The 15,910-nt window shown below is 41.7% G+C and overlaps 1 long non-coding RNA gene across 1 annotated transcript; it reads right to left on the reverse strand.

The window, feature by feature from the left end:
• Window positions 1–9,989: 9,989 nt before the first annotated feature.
• Window positions 9,990–15,133, reverse strand: LOC123639251. The gene is made up of 2 exons (XR_006735676.1): window positions 14,378–15,133; window positions 9,990–10,379 (listed from the first exon to the last, which is right to left on the reverse strand). It is a non-coding gene; the product is annotated as an uncharacterized LOC123639251 (long non-coding RNA).
• Window positions 15,134–15,910: the final 777 nt, after the last annotated feature.

Raw genomic sequence — 15,910 nt, forward strand, 5'->3', positions numbered from 1 at the left:
TTGTCAAATACAAATTGTTTTATCTGACATGGTTGTCAGGGGAAGCACTTTTCCATTACTATATTTCTTTAGAAATTGGCAATCTGTGGCTTAACTAGAATATGTAGTTAATTGGATTACTTTACTTTTAACCACCTCTATGTAAGATAACTTCCCTTGTCCCCCAAACAAGTTAAAAGTCCTACTGAACCTTAAAGATTAAATCCAGTGTTTGTTTCTGCATAGGAGTGGATAGCTCCTCCTACAATGTGGATGCAGTGGGATTTTCTTTGACTTTTTGACTGGTTCTGTCAAGAATTGCCTTTAATAGGTGAACTATGTTTTAGTTTTATTAAGAGATTAAGACAAAGATTAGAAACAAATAAAAGGAATTCTGTGATCAGTAGTATGGCATTATACTCTATCCAGTGGCTTTGTTTTTTTACAGATATCCCTGTTACCTGAATGATGCACAATAATTTTACTTATTTATTTATGTTATTTATTTTAAGAGGTGGGGTGCAGTGGCTATTCATAGGTGCAATCATAGCACACTGCACCCTTGAACTATCAGCCTCAAGCCATTCTTTTACCTCAGCTTCCTGAGTAGCGGGGACTGCAGGCACGTGCCACCATGTCCAGCCTGACGCAAACTTACTATACAAAGGAATTAAGCCTATTGCTTAAGATTGCTTTTGCTATACGGGGTCTTCTCTGTTTCCATACAAAGTGTATAATTACTTTTTCTAAATCTGTGAAAAATGATGTTGGTAGTTTAATAGGAATTGCATTGAATCTATAGATTACTTTGGGTAGTATAGACATTTTAACAATGTTAATTCTTCCAATCCATGAGCATGGTATGGATTTCCACCTATTTACGTGTTCTGCAATTTCCTTCCTTAGTGTTTCATAGTTCTCTTTATAGAGGTCCTTTACCTCTTTAGTTAAATATATTCCTAGATATTTTATTTTCTTTGTTGCTATTTTGAAAGGTATTGAGTCCTTAATTTGGTTCTCCGATTGAATGTTATTGGCATATATGAATACCTCTGATTTGTGTGTATTGATTTTGTAACCTGAGACTTTACTGAATTCATTAATTAATTCCAGGAGTCTCTTGGTTGAGTCCTTGGGGTTTTCCAGATACAACATCATGTCATCAGCGAAGAGTGAGAGTTTGATCTCTTCTGTCCCTATTTGGACACCCTTGATTCTGCTCTCTTGCCTGATAGCTCTCGCAAGGACTTCCAGTACTATGTTGAAAAGTAATGGGGACAGTGGGCAGCCTTGTCTGGTTCCAGTTCTGAGTGGGGATGCTTTCAATTTTTCCCCATTCAGTATGATGTTGGCTGTGGGTTTGTCATATATGGCTTGTATCATTTTTAGGTAGCTCCCATTTATGCCTATTTTGTTAAGTGTTCTTATCATAAAACGGTGTTGAATTTTGTCAAATGCTTTTTCTGCATCTATTAAGAGGATCATATGGTCTTTATTTTTGCTTCTATTTATGTGGTTAATTACATTTATAGATTTTCGTATGTTGAACCACCCCTGCATCTCTGGGATGAAGCCTACTTGGTCGTGATGAATTATTTTTTTAATAAGCACTTGGATACGATTTGCTAGGATTTTATTGAGAATTTTTGCATCTATGTTCATGAGAGAAATTGGTCTGTAGTTTTCTTTTTTGGTTGCATCCTTTCCTGGTTTTGGTATCAATGTTATATTGGCTTGGTAAAATGTGTTGGGGAGAATTGCATCCTTCTCGATATTGAAGAATAGTTTAAGTAGGATGGGCACCAGTTCATCTTTGTATGTGTGGTAAAATTCAGGTGTGAACCCATCTGGACCAGGGCTTTTCTTTTTGGGAAGGTTTTTTATTGCTGTGTCAATTTCAGTTCTTGATATTGGTCTGTTCAAGAATTCTATTTCTTCCTGATTGAGCTTGGGAAGGCTGTGTGTTTCTAAAAATTTGTCCATTTCCTCCTCATTTTCCAATTTGTGTGCATAAAGATTTTTGTAAAATTCATAGATGATGTCATGTATCTCTGTGGCATCAGTTGTGATTACTCCATTCATGTTCCTGATGGAAGTTATTAGAGATTTTTTTTTTCTGCTCTTGGTTAGTCTAGCCAGTGGTGTGTCTATTTTATTTATCTTTTCAAAGAACCAACTTTTTGTTTTATTAATTTCCCTTATGGTATATTTGTTGTCCTTTTCATTTAATTCTGATTTGATCTTATTAATTTCTCACCTTCTGCTGGGTTTGGGGTCAGTCTGTTCTTCTTTCTCCAGCTCTTTGAGTCTATTCATTAAGTTGTCTATTTGTAAGTTGTCTGTCTTTTTGAAATAGGCATTTATGGAAATGAATTTTCGTCTTAGGACTGCTTTAGCTGCATCCGATAGATTTTGATAAGTTGTGTCACCTTTGTCATTTAATTCAAAGAATGTTTTGATTTCTGACTTGATTTCTTCCTTTACGAAATTGTTATTCAGGAGAAGGTTGTTTAGCTTCCATGACTTTGAGTAGGAATGAGAGTTCCTGTTAGGGTACATTGTTACTTTTATTCCACTGTGATCTGAGAAGATGCATGGTATGATTTCTAGTTTTTTTAATTTTTTAAGACATGCTTTATGACCTAGGATATGGTCAATCTTAGAGAATGTCCCGTGAGCTGATGAGAAGAATGTATATTCAGTGGATTTCAGGTAGAATGTCCTGTAGATGTCAGTCAGGCCCATTTGTTCTAGCATTCTGTTTAAGTCTACTATTTCTTTGCTTATTTTCTGCTTGGAGGATCTGTCCTGTGCTGTCAGTGGGGTGTTAAAGTCTCCAACTATTAAAGTATTGTTGTCTATCATTTGGTTCAGATCAAGTAGCATTTGCTTTATGAATCTGGGTGCGCCTAGGTTGGGTGCATATATATTAAGTATGGTTATGTCTTCTTGTTGAATTGTGCCTTTCACCAGTATGTAGTAACCGTCTTTGTCTTTTATTACTTTTGTTGGTTTAAAGACTAAGTTATTGGAAATTAAAACTGCCACACCAGCTTTCTTTTGGCTACCGTTTGCTTGAAATATCAATTTCCATCCTTTTATTTTCAGTCTAAACGCATCTTTGCCGGTCAAGTGAGTTTCCTGAAGGCAGCAGATACTTGGTTTGTGTTTTTTTATCCATTGGCCCAGTCTATGTCTCTTGAGTGGGGAATTCAGGCCATTGACATTTAGTGAGACGACTGATAAGTGGGACCGATTTCTGTTCATCTTATTGGGTAGAACTTCATTGCTATGTTTTCTCTCTTGAGCCATTGTGGTGGCTGGAATTTGATCTTTAGCTCTTGGGTGGTTTTACATTCGTGGGTCTTTGTTGTAATGATCCGTGTGTAACTCTCTTTTGAGTACTTCTTGGAGGGCTGGTCTTGTCTTGGTGAATTCCCTCAGTCCTTGTTTATCTGAGAATGTCTTAATTTCTCCTTCATATAGAAAGCTTAGCTTAGGTGGATACAAGATTCTAGGCTGGGCATTATTCTGTTTCAGAAGAGTGAGAATGGGGCCCCAACTTCTTCTTGCTTGTAAAGTTTCAGTTGAGAAATCTGGCGTAATTCTAACGGGTCTCCCTTTGTATGTTACTTGTTTCTTTCTCCTTACAGCTCGAAGAGGGGTCTCTTTAGTGGATATTTTGGTCAGTCTGACGACTACGTGGCGTGGTGTTTTCCTATTTGCTATGAATCTACCAGGGGTTCTTTGAGCTTCTTGAACCTGTATATCTAAAGTTTTAGCAAGGCCTGGGAAATTTTCTTCTATTATGTCTTCAAATAGTTTATCCAGCCCTTGCTTATTATCTTCTTCATCCTCAGGGATGCCGATAACTCTCACATTAGGCTTCTTCCCATAATCCCACATTTCTTGAAGACTCTGATCTTTTTTCTTATTTCGTTGCTCTATCTCTGTGGCTGTCTTCTTTAATTGGAAAGAGTTATCTTCGATCTCTGAGATTCTGTCTTCTATTTGATCTACCCTGTTCTTGAGACTTTCCACTGTGTTTTGTAGCTCCCTGCATAAATCCCTCATTTCTAGGAGTTCAGTTTGGTTTTTCTTCAATATGTCTATTTCTTTAGTGAATTTTTCTTCCAAATCCTGGAATTTTTTTGCGGTTTCTTTGTGTTGGATATCAATTTTTTCTTGTATATCATTCAGCTTATTTATATCCCAAGACTGAAATTCTTCTGGTAACATGTTGGTATTCTGAAACTGGCTTGTGCCAATTGGAGGAGAGTTGGTATTTCTCTTTGGGGGTGAGGTTTCCGTTTGGTTTTTTTGTGCTCCCCATATTTTTCTGGTGAGCCCTTTTCATCTGGCTCTATCATTAGATCTTTTCTCACAGCTTTAGTCTAGTTAACAGCACGTCTTGTACTCTGGTCTTAGGCTGTGAAACAGTCTAGGTATGTTGCCTCCTTTGTCTAGAGGGGGAGACTGTTGTGTGTTGTTTAGAGTTTTTTTGTATCTCAGTTGGGGGACTGCTTCTGATGGGTCCACCCCCAGAGGGTTGGCTTTACCTAAGACCAGTTTGGCAAGTTAAATCACTGTGTTGTGGACTTTCAGTTAGTAGGCAGGACTCACACTATTTGCAAGCAGAAAGCCTCTTCTCCCTCTCTTTTTTTTTTCCCCCCCTGACTTTTGGTTCTTCCTCTGGATGTGTGGTTTCTGTCTCTTTCCACAGGAAAGACACTGGCTAGGCGGAGGAGGCAGTGCCCTCACTCCCTCAGTGCCCCAGCTGCTGCAGCTCCCACGGGCAAAGGTCTACACTGTCCCAGTGTTCCCAAGGTCCGGGCTCCACACTCTTGCGTCTGGGGAAGCACTCAGTGTTCACACCTGGGAAGGGGACCTGGCGAGGGTCTATGGATCAGGGGATGGAGGCTCCTGGGGAGCCACCTGGCACCCTATGGCTCTGCAGCAGTTAGACCTTGGCCCGCACAATTGCTGTTGCCCACTCGCAGATCACTGGCACTGGGGGGGCAATTTTCAGGGTCCGGTAGGAACCAGAGCTGGGGGTCTGGAGCACTCAAGAGTATACACAGTAGCTCCTGGGTTCGGTGCAGGTCCGCGTCTGTCCCTTTAAGAGATCGGGCACCGGAGACCCGCCAGAGTCCAAGGTCCTTTCCGCTTAGCTGTGGGAACCGAGATGGCGACCGCGCGTCCGCCGGTCGCAGGCGCCGGGGGAGAGTGTTCAGAGCTCGGCAGGCGCCAGGGCCCACAGCGGCTCCCCGGCCGGAAAGCCGCCGTAGGGGAAGAAAAGAGCAAAAAAAAAGTCCCGCTTTAATATTTCACACTCGCGGCCCCTCGCCTTGGTGCAGGTCCGCGTCTGTCCTTTTAAGAGATAGGGCACCAAGGAGACCCGCCCGAGTCCAACCTCTCTCCTGCCTATGTCACCTGTCCTCGGGGCTCCACGTCTCCCACGGTGATTCTGCACCACTTTCAGTCAGATCCCTGACCGAGTGGATGTGGGGGTCAGTGGGGAGATCAAGCTGCTTTGCAGTGGGGCTGAACCCGCCCCACTCGCCGGTGAGGCAGGTACAGCCGTCCCGCACTCCGCTGTCTGTTTTCCGTCCCGCACTCTCCAAATTATCTCGCTCTGATTTCCCACTCACCTCTGTTTTTTCCTGTTCCCTGTGTCCCACGGTGATTCTCCGTGGGTTCACCCCACCGTTCCTGTGGAGGAGCAATCCTCTAGCATTGTGGCAGGTCGAGATCCATGCCTTCCTTTCCGGGAGCACAAATCCAGGAGGTCACCTCCACTCCGCCATCTTCTCTCTCACCGGAAGAATTAACATTGTTAAAATGTCTATACTACCCAAAGTAATCTATAGATTCAATGCAATTCCTATTAAATTACCAACATCATTTTTCACAGATTTAGAAAAAAAAATTATACACTTTGTATGGAATCAGAGAAGACCCCGTATAGCAAAAGCAATTTTAAGCAATAAAAACAAAATGGGAGGTATTGATTTGCCAGACTTCAAACTATACTACAAAGCTGTGGTTCGTAAAACTGCCTGGTATTGGCACAAGGGCAGGGACACAGACCAGTAGAACAGAACAGAAAACCCAAATATAAAACCATCCTCATATAGCCATCTAATCTTTGACAAAATAGACAAAAACATACTCTGGGGACAAGAGTCCCTATTCAATAAATGGTGCTGAGAAAACTGGATAGCCACATGTAGAAGACTGAAACAGGACCCACAGATTTCACCTCTCACAAAAATCAAATCACGGTGGATAACAGATTTAAACCTTTAATGGGAAACGATTAGAATTCTAGAAGAAAATGTAGGAAAGACTCTTACAGACATTGGTCTAGGCAAAGAATTTATGAAGAAAACCCCTAAGGCAATCACAGCAACAACAAAAATAAATCAATGGGACCTAATTAAATTAAAAAGCTTCTGCACAGCCAAAGAAACAGTCACAAAAATAAACAGACAGCCTACAGAATGGGAAAAAATTTTCGCATACTACACATCAGATAAAAGACTGATAACAAGAATCTATTTAGAACTCAGGAAAATTAGCAAGAAAAAATCAAACAACCCTATCTAAAAGTGGGCAAACAATAGGAATAGAAATTTTTCAAAAGAAGATATAAGAATGGCTAAAAATCGTATGAAAAAATGCTCAACATCCCTAATCATCAGGGAAATGCAAATTAAAAACCACAATGAGATACCACTTAACTCCGGTGAGAATGGCCTTTATCAAAAAAATCCCAAAACAACACATGTTGGCGTGGATGCGGAGAGACAGGAACACTCATACACTGCTGGTAGGAATGCAAACTAGTGCAACCCCTGTGGAAAGCAATATGGAGATACCTTAAACAGATTCAAGTAGACCTACCATTTGATCCAGCAATCTCATTATTGGGCATATACCCAGAAGAACAAAAGTCATTCTACAACAAAGACACCTGTACCCGAATGTTTACAGCAGCACAATTCACAATCGCAAAGATGTGGAAACAACCCAAGTGCCCATCAATCCACGAATAGATTAGTAAACTGTGGTATATGTATACCATGGAGTATTACTCAGCTATAAGAAATAATGATGATACGACATCTCTTTGGTTCTCCTGGAGAGAGTTGGAACCCATTATATTAAGTGAAGTATCCAAAGAATAGAAAACCAAGCATCACATGTACTCACCAGAAAACTGGTTTCCCTGATCATCATCTAAATGCACATCGGGGAAGGATACCAATTGGATATCAGACTGAGATGTGGGGTGGGGGGAGGGGATGGGTGTATGCCTACATGATGAGTGTGTTGCACACCCTCTGGGGAATGGTCATGCTTGAAGGTGCTGACTTGGGGGGGTGGGGGGGGAGGGGATGGAGGTATGACTACATGGTGAGTGCCAGGCGCACTGTCTGGAGAATGGACACGCTTGAGGCTCTGACTCAGGGGGATGGGCAGGACATGGACAATGTATATAACCTGAACTTATGTACCCCCATGATGAGCTGAAATAAAAAAAAAGAAAAAAAAATTATTGCATGTTCTCATGCATGTGTGGGAGCTTAAAAAGCAGATCTCACAGAATTAGAGAGGACAAGAGCTACTAAGTAAATAAATAGCCAATAAATTTAACCAAGGAGAGGAAGGATCTCTATGATGAAAAGTATTTTTAAAAACAGATGAAAGCAGTCAAAGAAGACACAAATAAATGGAAAGCTATTCCATATTCATGGATTGGAAAGATTAATATTGCTAATTTCCCCTAATTCCTAAAGTGATCTAGGACTCAAAGGAATCCCAGTCAAAGTAGCAGTGACATTCTTCACAGAAATAGAAAACCAATCTTACAATTTGTATGGCACAGAAATGACCTCAAAAACCTTGAGCAAAGAACCAAGCTGGGGGCATCACAATACCTGATTTCAAAATATGCTACAAAACTAGAGTACCTAAAACAGCATGGTACTGGTACAAAAACATACATGGAACAGAGTACAAAACTCAGAAATAAATTCCCCTGTTTACAACCAACTGATTTTTGGGAAGGTGCCAAGAACACACGTTGAAGAAAGGAAAATCTATTTAATAAATGGTGCTTGGCAAACTGGGCATGTAAATGCAGAAGAATGAAACCAGACCCCTTTCGCTTACCATATACAAAAATCAACTGAAAATGGAAAAACAACTTAAATGGAAGGCTTGAAACTGTGAAACTACTGGAAGAAAACATAGGGGAAAGGCTTCATGACATTGGTCTAGGCAAGAATTTTTTGGATAAGACTTTAAAAGCATAGATAACAAAAGCAGAAATAAATAAATGGGATTGCACAAAAGTAAAAATTTTCTCCACAGCAAAAGATATAATTGACAGATCCAAGAGATAATCAACAGAAGGGGAGAAAATATTTGCAAACTGTACATTTGGCAAGGGATTAATATCCAGAATATACAAGGAACTCAAGCCAATAGCAAAAAGCCAAAATAATGTGATTTTAAAATAAGTAACTATACATTACATACATAGAACACAGCTTATACACCACAAATCTATTAAAATAAATGAAAAGGGGAAAAATGGGAAAACAATAAAAAATTGGTAAAACACCTGAAAAGACATTTCTAACAACAAGATAAGCAAATGGCCAATAGGTACATGAAAAAATGCTCAAGATCTGTAATCATCTGAAAAATGCAAATCAAAGCCACAATGACATACTACCTCATTTCAGTCACAATGACTACTATCAAAATGGTGAAAAATAACAAATGTTAATGAGGATATGGAGAAAGGGAAACTCTCACATTGTTGGGGGGGAAAGTAAATTAGTGCAGCCGTTATGGAAAACAGTATGGAAGTGTCTCAGAAAATTCAGAATAAAACTATAATAGCATGCATCAATTCCACTACTGGGTATTTATCCAAAGGAAATGAAAACAGTCTGTCAAAGAAATATCTGCACTGTCATGTTTATTGCGGCTGTATTCACAGTAGCCAACATATGAAGTCAATTTAAACTTCTTCCATAAATGGGGGAATTGATTTAAAAATATGATATGCATAAACAACAGTATTTTCCTCAAATAAAAGCAAGAGAAATTCTGTTATTTGCACCAACATGGATACATCTGGAGGACATTATGTTCAGTGAGGTAAGCTAGGAAAGGGAGACAAATATTGCATGATCTCACTCATCTGGAATCTAAAATAGTTGATGTAGTAGAATTATAGAATAGTATAGTGGTTATCAGAGGCTCAGGCAGAAGAGAGAGGAGCGATGGGAGATGTTTGGAAAAGGATATAAAATTTCACTTAGGAATAAGCTCAAGAGATCTATTGTGCATCATGGTGACTATATATAATGAAAATAAATTGTATTCTTGAAAAATGGTAAGAGAATGGATGCTAAGTGTCTTCACCACAAAAATGGTGTGAGGTAATGCATATATTAATTAGCTAGATCTAACCATTCTATGTTTATATATACTTCAAAACATCATGTACATGATAAATACATACAATTTAAATGGCATATTATAAAATAAATTTTAATTAAATAAGATAATACTTCTAAGAGGCTATACTTAGGGCAACTTGGATTAAAAAAATCTAAATACAACTCTGATAATTCCTAATTGCTCATAAGTAAAGGCTTCAATGACAGCTCTTAACCTGAGTTATAAGTATGAAAGTTTTAATTGCTTCAGCAAAACCTTCATCAAGCAAGCCAAGGCATTTGGTACCCATGGTTTTCCATCAAGAGAACACAATTCACTTCTTTGCTGAACAAGGGAAGAGCAATTCTCTGGAGATATCAGGGGCTGTGTTCCCATCACCTGTCAATGCTTTGGAGATCCAAGGGACCTAGTCAGGGGAGGTTCCTGAGTTTAGATTTTGGAGAAAACTTTCACTCTGGGTTGGGTTCAGTGTTAACAGTTTAGGTCCCTGGACAACAAGCAAGTCCACGGAGAAGGAGTGACAAAGACAGGATTCACCTCATGTTTAATCTGGTGTCTTGGGAACAGAGCATGCAGAGAAAATATCCCTCTTGGTGCAGGGCTACCTCCCAGAGGGAAATGATGTGCACAGGGTTGGACTAACAAGAGGGAAATGTGTCTAATGAGTGAAATACAAAGCTAGAAATATCTCCCCTGCTGTTGTCCCCACTCTACACAGCCCTGGGCTGGATGGGACATGATTGTTCCTCTTGAGTCCTATATCTGAATCGGGTACTGATGCTTGACCTTTTCTTGCTGCATTATCTTGGGACTGAGCTTCAGTTTCCATCATCAACCATCCAGGAAGGAATTCTGACTTCCACACTGAGACTTTCCTTTCATCAACCCATCAAGGTGAGCCCAAGATCCAGGAGGTCCTGTAGGAAAGGGGCAGGGAGAATGGACACTGTGACGGAGGTCACCTGAGAGCAAATCCAACTGAGTCTATAGCAGAGAGATTGCTGTACTTGTTTGTTTCCTTGATTAACTAATTGATGCATGTATTTATTTATGATGCTGAAAACAGACATGGACATTTAACCCAGCAGTGGAGTGTGAATATTGACAATTAAGTCATGGTAATGGACTTAAACAAAATGGAAGCCCAATTAGAAGAGCAAATGTGGGATTTAAGATGGTTCCAGTAAAAGTAGCACATGTTACCAAGGATCTTTGCAATTAAGTGGAGAAGAGAAATAAGCTATTGGCTGTGGAGGAATATACACTGAAATGAAGGCATTTTTTTTTTGTCATTTTTACAAAGGGGCATTATCTGCATGTTTCCATATTGATGAGAAAGATCCAGACCAATGACTTCCTTCCATATACTACCTGACAACAGCAGTTTATGCAAGTTTCAACATACGTGAGGGGAATGTGTGAACATTTATGAATCTTGTGTAGCCAAATGCATCTATCATTCATATTCTTTTCTCCTCATTGCTTTATAAATGTAAAAGATTCTTCTGCAGGATTTGGCTAAATAAATCACTATGTATAATATATATATTTCCCATTTGTTTCATACCTCTGTTATTGCTATTTGTGCCCTTTGGCTTTTTGTGTTAGATCTTTTTCTAGAAGTCGCATCACCTTTAGCCATCATTTGGAAATCACTGTTTATCCTCTAACTAAAGTGATGTGTGGTTTTATCTTGGGGGAGATTTTTGTCCCCCAGGGTACAGTGAGCAATGCCATGTTTGGCCCTCAACCTGGGGAAGGGTTAATGGAGAACAGGGAACCTGAGAAATATAATGTAATGCACAGGACAGACCCCATCACAATGAATAATCTGACCAAGAGTTTCAGTAGTGCTGGGATTGAGAAACCTTGAGGTAACGAATATCTGCATTTTTAGTGTTTGTAGTTTTGTCCAGATTGTTGTACGAAGATTTTATAACACGACACATTTCTGCCAGCAAAATTCTGCCTCTGCTACCTGTTTAAAATTTCCAGCCCTACAAGATGTGACAGCTTATTAAGATTCCTTCCCAAACCCTTTAAGATTGAAGGGTTTGAGAGAGATTTTTTGTTGTTGTCTTAAACTATTACTCGGTTTGAGTGAAGATGCACATATCTGATCACCATTTGATTTGTTTATTATTGTTTACCCAAGTTTTCTTCAGTCATCTCCATTTCAAATGATTTTTGCAGATTGTTTCTTCATTGACTTTTAAAAGGATATTTCCTGTCATAAAATTTTTAAATTTTATTAGCTACATGCATCTGTCTGTCTTCTTCTGTTTCTTGCTCTGGTTAAGATGGTTTACCTATATGTAGATTTTGCATCTAGTTTCCTACATATTCATGTAGCAAGTACTGTTTCCTTTTACACTGAGGTGTTTAAACATATTTCTTTATATGATGTGAGACAACGGATAAAGTTCAATGCCTTCCAGGTAGATAAACATTTATGCCAGCTTTTATTCAACATTCCAGCCTTTCCCAAATAAATTGATATACAGCCTTGTCATATACTAAGTGTCTATATATACTGTGACTTATTTCCTAATTCATACTATAAATAATGAATATTTGCTATATGCCAGATCATTCTGCAACATTATATATTATTTAATTTTATGTCTAGGTCTTGCCAATTATATAATTAATCTATTTTGATATTATCACATTATTGTTAGTTTATATCTTATTTCATTTAATTTTTGTTCCATCCAATTTTGTTTAATACAGTAGTTTTGAAACAATAAATTTAACGTGGCTTTATTCCCTGACATTCTTTTTATTTCATAACTTCCCATTGCTGTAATTTTTTCTGTATAATGCACATGTATTCACATATCTCTGTGATGGAACTAACTGTAGAGCATATATGTGCACAGAGGGAAGTAAAACCCAATGGAAATCAACAAGTAGAGAGTGAGGAAAAGAGGAAGGGAAAAAATCTACATAATGGGTACAATGAACATTATTTGGGTGACGGGCGCACCTATAGCCAGGACTCTAGCATTACAAAAGTGATCCATGTAACCTAATACATTTGTACCACCTTAATATTTTGAATTTAAAAAAATTAAAAAAAGTAATTGAAGCAGGTGAAAGTCTTGCTCATTTGGATCTTTCACTATAATGGTGAACACAATACAACAGAATAAATGTGTGTATGATGTAATGCCCTCAGGGATGAATCATACACAGGAGTTTATTCTGGGAAGAAGTAGAGAATGAATTATCATGGTGTGCGTGGGATTTTATAGAGAGTGGTCTAGGGATGCCTTTGCATGTGAAATGAAGACCAGAACCAAGACTAGAGTGAGACCATTGGATTTGTCAAAAAAAGAGATCAAAATATAAAGATCAAGAATAACGAAAACAACAAAAAAATGTCACACAAGAAATATGAGAAAGGGGCTGCCTCATCTGCTATCAGACCATATAAAATACAAAAACCAATTGACCAGCCTGAGCAATATAGGTAGAGCCCCATCTCTACAAAAAATTTTAAGAAATTAGTCAGATACAGTGGCACACACCTGCACTCCCAGCTACTCAGGAGGCTGAGGCAGGAGGATCCCTTGAGCCCAGGAGTTTGAGGTTGCTGTGAGCTATGATGATGCCAATGCATTCTAATCTGGGTCACAAGGTGAGACCCTGAATAATACTAAAAAAATTGGTCCAATAAACTTAAAATACACACACACAAACACAGCCCAGCAAGTCCTCTACTGTTTCACTTAAAAATGCCTAAACTTAGTGGTTTTTTGTATATTTCCTTTTTTGAATTATTTGATTATATCATTTACTCATTTTTTTCCATTGGTTTTCTCTATCTGTGTCTTGACACAGAAAAAAACATCATTATGTTTGTCACTTAGTAGACTTATCCTTGTATTTTATTATTTTTGCTGAGCATCAAGGGGATACCGAGGAGTTGGGCAGTCTCCAAAACTAAGGAAGTTTATTTTCCTTACTGTCTCTCAGGGATTTCATTTGGTATATTTCATCATGAACTAGTTTTGTGATAAGAGTTTTTTCCAGTTAACAGACATTTCATTTCTGAAAAATTCATCTTTTGCTAATAATATCAAATGTGACCATTATTAAGTTCTAAATTCTTACCTACATTTTAGTGTTTCTGGATTTTCTATTCTGTTCCATTCGCTTACATGTCTTTTCAGATGTTAGTAAACAATTTGTGGAAATTAATAGCACATGTTGATATCTAGATGAGCGAGTCTTTGTTCACACCATTACAAAAAAATTCTTAATGTCATCACAATAATAAAAGACAGACACCATATGCAAATCAAAAATTTTTAAACTTTGGTATTTTAATGGGTTGATGTAAAATTAACAAACATAGAAAGAGCTCACATTTTCGAGAAAATGAGTCTTCCTATTCAGGAACACGGAATCATCTTCCCACTTAAAAGCTGCCTTCTAAGGTCCCTTAATAGGTACACATATACATAGGTGCCCACTGATAGAAGATGGATGTTGGATTTTATCCAAAGAAGTTTTAGCCCAGAAGTTGATATGTTATAGGAATTATTCCTCTCATTATGTACTTTTCTGTAATGTATATATTATTAAATGTGTACATTGAAATGTTGCGTATGCTAATTTTTGTTAAGTAAATCACTTTAAAATGGTCAATATAGTGCTCTACAAGGGGGATTAGGAGAGGATCAGAAACCAAATGAAGTTTTGCTCCTGTTAAGCTGCTCACAAAGGTGGCCTGGGAGCGGGACCCCTCCAGGGTTTCCTCATGCCACGTCTCAGGAGCCCGCGGAGGGGGGAAAGCCGAGCACCTTGGGCGACAGGAGGGCTCGGGCTCCCGCACGGCCCAGGAAGGGGGGCTTCTCCCACACGCCCCCCAGCCCGGCCCCAGCCCCGGGCTCTCGGTTGCTATTACCTGTGCTTCTTGTCTGTCTCATTCAGCAACTCCCTGGTGCAGGAAGAGCAGGAGCAGGAGCGATCTCCTGCACAATCTGGAGCTCACCCAAGAAGACAGCTTCGTGGAGCACTCCCAGCTCTTTCCTGTGGACAGCATATCCGCCGGGTACGTAGGCGCTGCGGCCTGTCTCAGGCATGGGAGGTTGGGTCGCCCTGGAAGGGGCAGGGGCAGAGGAGGTGGCCCCCATCCTGCCGCTCAAGCCGAAAGCCTCTTTCGGGTAGAGCCTTCCGGGTCCGTGGACACCTCAGCTCCTCCTCGCGTTTTCTCCGCCTGCGTAGCCCGAGGCTGGCCACCCAGTCTGGCCGAAACCGCAAGCAGCAAGCTCCGCGCCTTCGAGCCGGTCAGACCAGTAAAGGCAAAGTCAACCGCTGGTGCCCGCGCGGCCCCTCAGCGGGCGACGTCGCTGCGCGTGCGCACAAAGACCCGCGCGCCCGGCCCAGGAGCTCTCTGGGGCCGTCGGCGTCGCCAGCAGGTGGCGGCCGCAGCGCGGGACGGCCCGGCTCTCCGCCGGCTGCGCCAGGCCCGAGGCGCCAGCCGCAGAGCACGCGAGGAGGGTTCCCGGAGGCCCTTCTCCACCCTCGGCGCAGGCGGGTGCCGCTCCACGCGCGCTCTGTCGGCGGCGAGGAGCGGCCCGGGCGGGGCGGACACCGCCGCTCGACGCCTGCTCCTCGCGCACGTGGCGTGAGAGGCCAGTGGGCGCGGCGCCCTCCTGCCACCCGGGCTGAGCAGCCGCCCCCCGCCCCTGTGTGCCGCCGCCGCCGCCGGGCTTGGCCGAAGTCGAGGCCCCTGGCACCGGGGTCCGCGCTGCTGGGGTCGCCAAGGGGTTTCCAGGCCTCCGCGGCTCGCGCTCAACCCGCGGTCCCGGCTCCAGAATGGCAGGAGGATGAATGTGCAGACACTGACGAGAGAGCCTGTGGGTCGTCTGGGCCAGGGAGGGACACAAAGCCAGGCCACTGTGGTCAGCCAAGCAGGGGCCTGGCTCTGTGCCAGGGCAGCAGGGAGCCATAGAGGGTGTGTGAGCAGGAGAGGGAGCCGTGACCCCCACGCATCCCTGCAGGCAAGAGCAGTTTGTGGACCTGTACAAGGAGTTTGAGCCAAGCCTGGTTAACAGCACCGTTTGCATCATGGCCATGGCCATGCAGATGGCCACCTTTGCCATCAACTACAAGGTGAGGCCTGGCTCCCCGCCCCCTGCACGCCCCGCCTGCCCACCCAGCACCCACCACACGCAGCCAGCTGTCCATCCCCGCAGGGCCCGCCCTTCATGGAGAGCCTTCCCGAGAACAAGCCCTTGGTGTGGAGCCTCGTAGTGTCACTCCGAGCTATCGGCCTGCTGCTCGGCTCCTCGCCCGACTTCAACAGCCAGTTTGGCCTTGTGGACATCCCTGTGGAGGTGAGTGGCCCTGAGGCTACTGGGGCTCGGCTGGGGCCTGGCTGTGGGTCGCTGGCTCACTGGCCTCCTGGGATGGGTCTGTCCTGGGGTCAAGCCCT

The sequence above is a fragment of the Lemur catta genome, chromosome 1 (assembly GCF_020740605.2).
Source record: "Lemur catta isolate mLemCat1 chromosome 1, mLemCat1.pri, whole genome shotgun sequence".
Taxonomy (NCBI): domain Eukaryota; kingdom Metazoa; phylum Chordata; class Mammalia; order Primates; family Lemuridae; genus Lemur; species Lemur catta.